At 43.0% G+C, this 7,811-nt stretch overlaps 1 long non-coding RNA gene across 9 annotated transcripts; it reads right to left on the reverse strand.

The window, feature by feature from the left end:
- Positions 1–256: 256 nt before the first annotated feature.
- Positions 257–7,615, reverse strand: LOC149918964 (uncharacterized). Of its 9 annotated transcripts, XR_016464202.1 has the most exons (6): positions 5,438–7,615; positions 5,103–5,202; positions 2,844–4,423; positions 2,392–2,452; positions 2,121–2,185; positions 258–1,983 (listed from the first exon to the last, which is right to left on the reverse strand). It is a non-coding gene; the product is annotated as an uncharacterized LOC149918964 (long non-coding RNA). The 9 variants fall into 9 exon arrangements; XR_016464200.1 differs by having other exon boundaries at positions 257–1,983; positions 2,121–2,452; XR_016464201.1 differs by having other exon boundaries at positions 258–2,452; positions 2,844–3,321; positions 4,105–4,423.
- Between the last annotated feature and the right edge of the window lie 196 nt (positions 7,616–7,811).

Consider the following 7,811-nt stretch of genomic DNA (forward strand, 5'->3'; position numbering starts at 1 on the left):
TTGTGTTACCTTTCCATCACACTGATCTCTCTGACTGTTATACCTACTCTACTATACATCAATTTTCTCTTCTTTGTTTTCTTCACCATGTATTAAATTAGCAGCGGGCTGCTGGGCTACCAATAGCAAGTAGGATTTTTAAGCTTGTCTATGGAGAAAGTAGAAGAACAAATGGTGGTAAACTTAAGTTATTCTATGTTACGCTACGGATTAAAATAAATACAAACTTTGCTGTCAGTGACACAAAGATAAATGCAGGAACTGTTACCAGGAAGTTCTGAGGGGCATGGTAACAAAGAACCTGTCAGGGTATAATGAGACAATGACATTTTATTGCAGTGACTTACAACAATGCCATTAACTGTAGCAGAAGGAAAGAACAGTCAGGAACATTAATGCAGTAATTGTTTATTGAGTTGAATTTCTTTTGTGAACGGAGTAACAAAAAATGGACTTTGGAAAGACCTGGAATATCGGCCTTCCTATATTCTTGTTGAACAAAGATAAAAATCTGTATCCATCCTGTCCTAGAAAATGCTATGGTTATGGCTAATCTTTAGGGTTGCTGGATTTCTTTCTTCAAAGAGACTAAAGGAGATGTGGGGGAAGGGATGGTTCCTTAGAAATAGAGGTTTCTTGTATTGAAAAGCAATAATAATGAGTTTAAGTCATTACACTTTCTTAAACAGTACTATGAAGTGTGAAAAACAGCAGGCAAAATTACCAGAGTGCTATATGAAATGTTGAAGGCATCTGCATATTTAATCTTTGGGGAAAGTGGTATTTGAAATATACATTACATATTTGCATCTGATTTAATTCAGGATTATGACATGATTAAATTAAGTACATCAAAAAATACCAGAACTGTTATGGGAAGAACTTTTCTGTCTGTTATAGGAAGATGTATGTATGAGGCATGAAGTAGATTTTCACCACTTATATTTGTGAATGCACAAAAGGAGAAACTTTACACTAAAATAGGCTTGCTTTTTTCCTTCCTACATTTCTTTTATGAAGCAGAAATTGTGCAGGATCATCTATGACTGCCACCTACTGATACACTGACAAACAGCCAGCTGAGACAGGAAAAAAACATCAAGCCTCAACTAGAATGGCCTAGTACAAAGAGTACTTTAAATTATTAGGTGCTGGACAGCAAGCACTTCAGTTTTCATAGTCTGTACTTGATAAGGTATCACCTCTAACTTCTGAGGCTTCAGCAGTTCAGTTCCAGACTTCTCAGTTTAGGAGAAAATGAAAGTTGAATATACATGATTGGCTAAATAGGTCATAAGAAAAACAAACAAAAAAAATTAACTAAAACTTTGACAGTCTTTGAAGGTATGAGTCGGAGTTGCTGTGTATTCCCATCTTGAATTGCGTTTTCCAGTTTGAAACATTGCTCTTCTTCGTCACCAAACGCAACCAGTTGTGCCACTATTTCCCCTTTTCTCCTTTCATCAGTGATGTCATTGCAAACTGCCCTGAGTCGTGGTACAGTGAGCCTCTGGTAATGAATTTTGCCTTCCTTACTCCTTGCAGAACTGTGCAAAAGCTTTAATGTGGCTGAGAGCTGCATTATTCCTTTGTTCCTGGCTTCCATTTGTTGTTGTAGTTGTTGCTTTTGATGTTTGTTTATTGCTTAATTTTATTTCTGAGTACTACTTTCCAGTTATTATAGTCTAGGAAATACATCTCCCTGTACCACAGGGTAAGAACTCAGGATAGAACATAGACCACTGCCTATGTTCAGAAAAGTATTTTACTGAAAATGCATGAGGTGTGGCATAAAAATCTGTCTGTTATGTATCTTCTCACTGTACTATATCCTGTCGTGGCTTTGAACTTCAGGCTGCGTACAACAGCCCTTTGTTCTTTGTATAGCGTACTCCAAAGGGATGCACTGTTGTGGTGGGCTTTTTTGTGTTTTTTTCTTTTTTTCTTCAGAGAAAGGAAGGGATGAGCCAGACTTTCTGTTAACTTTGCATTTATAGAAAAGAACCACTGTGACTTTTAAAAGTCTTTCAATTTGCGATGGCTTTAAAAATCTTTACAGCGTAACTGCTGCTCTCTGGCAAATGTAGCTTGCTTGAATTTTTCTGTAAAACTGTTCTTACCTTTCTTGTCACAAAGACTTTCACTACCATGGCTCCTGATCGTGATTCTTGTCTGAGAGATTTCCCTGAAGAGAGCACAGGAATCTTTAATCATATTCACCAGAACACAACAGATATGAATTTACAATACGTATTTGCAGTGTTGATACACAAATGTAACTGTATTTGTATGAGGATAGTCATATCTTCAGACGATTAAGAAAAAACTTCAAATATTAAGATTCTTATGGAAGCAGAATCTAAATGGAAATGCTGAGAATATAAGGAATACCTTGGTAATATCCTCTTCAAGGTCTTTTCTACTCATTCAGATTGTACGTTTGCTTCAGATTCTAGAAAACATCCATAGAGAGTAGCTATAAGATATCTATTTGACAAAAATCAGGAGGCTGTAAACAATTCTGTCTATACCAGCTTAAAAAAAAGTTTGCAACAAGACCGAACACATTCATGGGTATTAAAACAGTATCTAAACACAGATATATCTGTGTTCACTATGATCACTAACGTGGCTAAGTTAAGCACTCATTTAAGGAATATCAGAGCTAAATTTGCTTATGCAACTTCCACTTGCCTCTCTAATTTGTATGCACTACTATTACATACTTACACTGCAGGAATTCCCACAAGGCATGGTATAGGCAGTGCTCAGTTAACGAGCAGTTCTTCAATACTGTTTTGGCATCTTTATTCATTGTGTAGCCTTAGGCCTGATTTACTTACAAATTCTGCTTTCAAGGCAGAAGCAGTCCCTGATGGACTTTGCTGCTTCACAGAGCATCTCCGCAGTACCCTGCAGGAACAAGAGGGTGGAAGTACTCCCAGTACGGTGCAAAGCTGAGGCAGAGGCTGAGCAGGACAGGTGAAATTACCAGTCCTCACCTTCCCAGGGTGTTTAGCTTTTTCAATACGTGAAGCAATGTTTCTCACTTGCTCACGCTTCAGCTGCAACTCCTCACTGCTACAGATTAGAATGAATTTTGCAAGCCAAGTGCCGAGAAATGAAAGGAATAAAACAGTGTGGAATACTTGGTTTCGTGATTTTTCTGCTATCCCACAAGGCAATGACAAATCCAATCCTCCTGAGTAGCAATGAGCCTACCTTACACTTGTAACACAGTTTCTTTCATGGTCCCACCTCATTCACAGGGCATCTTCTGCGACAAATGAATCAGCCATCTGGTGCGTTCTCACAGCCTTCCTAAGCAGGGTAAGCACTGTGTGGGTTAAAGAGCCTCCAGTCATGTAAAAATATTTTTGTTAAGAAACAAGCCTGCGTACTGTCTATCCAATGACAGTTAATAATAAAATGGTGATATATAGCACATAGTCAATCTGTCTTGTAATACCCTCAACAGCTTAATGCTCTGCCAGCTGAGTGCTTAAAAAGCATACTTGCTGCCATAGGTCTCATCAGGGCTTCCTGGAACCCCTAACCTCTTATATCCACATCTTCAAGCCTTTCTACCGCTTGTTAAAAATAGCTGTTTTTTATCTAGACACAAAGTACCTAACCCCACGGCTGGCTGTTGCCTAGTTATTGGCTATTTCAGGCTAATTCAGCTCTCTGCAAGACGTTCCTGTTTGTTCTTTGCCTGTCAATATGTTGTTGCTACCATATGGGCAGTTTTTGAGTCTATTTCTATGTTTTTGATTGTTGTGATAATGACAAAGAGTTAAATAAGAAATGAAACTTATTATTGCTGTATTGATAGATCTGAATCACTTTGGCGCTCTGCAGAATGGTTTTGTGTGGTAGTTACAAATTCTTGTGCAGGCTAGGCTGATTCTGATTAACAAAAATAAAACAGAACAACCTCTTCTTGCCAAAACATTACAAGGATTATTCTAATTTGCCTCCCTCTACAATAAAGCATGGTGACTTCTTGTCACCACGCTGCTCACGTGACCCCTTGGTGAGAGGAAATGAAATGTGGAACTCCATCTTACCATGAAGGAAAAAGAGATGAGGAATTTGGATTACCTTTGTCTGAATATGATGCAAGAGCTGTTTCATTGTCAGGTTCTTGCAATGCCAGTGAAAGGAAGACCCTAGAGGACATTCCTGGATCTCAGAGAAGCCATTCTAAACTGTGTCTCCTGCTATGAATCAGAGCTAAGTGCCAAAATGGTTAAAGCTTCTGTACAGGAAACATCAGGGAAGAAGAGCAGGTTTGGATGACATAAATCAGCTAAGTTTAAAGGCTTCTCAAATTTGAGTGTGAAACAGATTGTTGTCACTGCAACGCTCAGCCCAAACAGTGACAGAAGCTCTATTCTCCAATTGGGAAGCACAGGACAGCCTTCATTAAAAACCAAGAAATAAATAAATCCCCTGGAATAAAACCAGTGCAACTTATGACACCCCACAGTGCTCTAGTTTTGGTGGGTCTTACAGATCCCAGCTACAGATTGTTTTAGTACCAACTATATGAAGGGATTGTGAGATTTAGTCCTGTAGTAACCAAGCCCTGAAGCACTGTGGTATTGCTATGGAGAGTCCAGTCAATGTGGTTTCTGTGAAGGAAATGCTGCCTTTTTGACCTTCTTAGTTCTTTGAATCTCTGAATAAGGGGGAACAGAGAATAGAATCAGTAGTCTTAACATATCTGGACTTTTCTCTGTGCCTAGTAAGTCTCCCTTGGGAGACTATTAAGGAAAGTAGCCCTGGGCAAAACACTGTTAGATGCTTACTTCTATCCAGTGTACAAATGAGCACAGGCCTGATGCCACACCAGCTGCATACTGTGTGCTGTGCAAAGCTTTCTAATAGGATCTCTCTTCCTCTCTGCATCAGCCCTTGCCTGGTCACATACTGTTGACTTGTCTTTCCTGCTGCTAGCTATATGAGCTGGCAGCCCTTCAGAGAGACAGCCTGCTTTCCAGAGATCTTTTTTTTCCACAGGAATTTCTTTCTCTCCTTAGCAGACCCCAATTATACTGACTCCATTAATAGCCAAGAAGAGGAGTCCAGGGACTTACCTGCTTCTGTATTTCATCCTGATCTGAAAGCAGAAAGGGGAAGCAGGGAGGCATTGCTTCCATTTGGGAAAATAAACAAGATGAATATCTTCTGGAGAACCTAAGGAAAGGATTGGTAACCCTCAATACACACAGTGAATCTGTCTAGGTTGTGAGCTTAGCTTATGAGAATTATGAACATGGGCTAACAAACATTAAAAATCTGAATGCTGCAGACAGGCTGATCACGGTATGTAACTGCAGCTCAGGTGTGTCAGGAAGGACAGTGTCTACCCAGAGACATTACGCAAATTTAACAGAAGCATCCTGTGTTTGCAAGCAGACTGGGGACTTACATTTTGATCTCTTCTCTCTCCAGTTCCTGTGCCCAACATGTTTTGCTGTGCTTCATGTGCCGGAGGGACAATCTGAGTCTGTAATGTCAGAAGAGTACATCTGCACAGTGAGACAGACTGAAAATTGTATGTTTTGACTGAACGATATATTGTGAGCATATTATCGTATAGAAAGCAAGGTATTGAGGAACATGATCCTCTGTTATTTCTGCAAGTAATTATAGCTCCTGGACATGTTTATAATTAAGTTCTCATCAGCTCACCTGCCTATGGAGGAAACTTAGTATGTTAAGTATGAGGAGTACAAGCAAATGTACAGCAGCGATAGCTGTTGGACCTGCTGTTATTTCTGCAGCTGAACCTGCTGAAAGGCAAGGCAAGTGTAAATAGCCATTAATACCAATAGCATATCTGTGCAAATACTTTACCTAGTGTTATTGTTTGCTGACAAATACACACTCAATTGCATATTAAATATGTTTATGTATGCAAACACAATAAAGTAGATGTATTTCCAACGTGGGTTTTTTTTTTCTGTTTATACCCAACATACATATGATAAAGTCATTGATTTTTCCTTTCAATATCTCACTCCCATTGAAAAATGAATCTTAATTAAGCTATGTGAAAGGACTTTAAACGTTTTCCAATCATTTTCACAGCTTGATTCTTTCAAGAACAGATTTAGGCTTCTTTTCTACAAACTCAATCCTTTCTTTTAATTATACTTCATAGAGGTTCAATGACTAAATTATGTGTTTCTGATAGAATAGCTTCAGGAAGCATTCATTTAAGCCTTAGGGCTATTACACAGTAACTTTTAGTTTATACATTAGCTTCTGAGAAGCTTATTTATCCATGCTGCTTTTTCAGGTAGATTCACCATGCAGAAGGTCAAGGAGACCTTTGCTGTCTGTGTTCAGAAGGACCAGAGAGATGAATAACTTCTCAAGGTATCAATAATCTTATGCTCTCCTTCATCCAACATTATTGAAAGTTGTTTAATCAGGGTGAAGTTACCCTCGTGGCTACCCAGCTTCAGCGAGTGGTGGTTGTGGGTTAGATACAAGACAGAACTTGGACTATTAACATTTCCTAAATGCCTTCCCCAAATCAAGAATATTGCCATCACTTCTTGGCCATTGTCCTGCCATGGTAATGACATATCAATTGTTTGAAATCCTCCATGGGACTGTAGCCAAATAATAGATTCCTTGCTGGAATGTAGTATTTCACTCAACCGGTTTTGAGTGCTGTTGTGTTGATGCAGTTCTCTGCCAAAGTGAAGCACCATCTTGCCTTTATTGGATTAATAAAGGATTGTTCTGGAAAGTGATGCTGTTGTTATACCATGACTTTTTGAAGGAGACCCTCTGCGGATAAATCTAGTGTTGCACAAAGAAAGATGAAGCAGGAAGGTTGTTTTCTTGCTTTTCTGAGCCGTGCTGAGTGCAAGAAAACAAATCACAGAGAAGAGCCTCACGCAGCCCAAGCACAACTGAGGGCAGCCATTCCTGGCAACGGGACAGGCCTGCACGACCTCACGGCTTCGTGGCCTTGCCATCAGCCACGTAGGAGAGCTGAGCTCCCAGCAAGGCAGGGGCAGGTAAAATGGGGTCTGCGGCCGTCTGTGAGCTCGCTCCAGCTGCAGCGTCTCTCCTCCGGCTGTCTCTGTGGGACCGCCACGTCTGTCAGCTCTACGCGCCGGCACCTTCACCGCGAAGCTCCCATTTAACACAAAGCCCTTCACGCGGAGCCGCGCAGTGGACGGGCTGCCGAAGCCCAGCGCTGAGATGAGGCGCCCACACGCAGCCGTGCCAAGGGCGCGCTGGGGCTGCGGCACTGAGGCGGGCGGCCGACACCGCGCCTCAGCTCAGCGGCAGCCGCCCAGCGCCGGGCTCGGCCGCGCGCGGCGCCCCGCCGGACGGTCGCACGAGGATTTTTCCAGACGGCAGAAATCTGGCACGCGGAGCGCGTGGTGCCGGCAGAGCGGTGCGCCGGCAGACAGCCCTCCCTCGGCACGGTTATATAAGGATCTCGCGTCAGCGCTGATGTTTTGGTACCGTGCGTAAATACGAGCTGCCGTGAGGAGAGAGGGGCGCTGGGGGATTCCCGCGCCGCCCGGTCCCCGCGCGCCGGCCGAGGCGCGGCTGGCTCCCGGCGGCGGGAGGAGTCCCGGGGCGGCCAGGTGCGCGGCTGCCGCCGGCCGCGTCCCGCCGCGCTCGCGCACGAGGCGAGGCGAAGCCCCGCTCCGCCGCCGCCTCCCCGAGGGAGAGGACGCCGCTCTCCCGCCGCGCCCCCGCCCCGCCGGTCCCAACCTCCCGGGGCCGCGCCGCCCCGCGGCATTCTGGGGACTGTAGGCGGCCGCCGCCGC

The sequence above is a fragment of the Phasianus colchicus genome, chromosome 2 (genome assembly GCF_987193195.1).
Source record: "Phasianus colchicus chromosome 2, bPhaCol1.hap1.1, whole genome shotgun sequence".
Lineage (NCBI taxonomy): Eukaryota > Metazoa > Chordata > Aves > Galliformes > Phasianidae > Phasianus > Phasianus colchicus.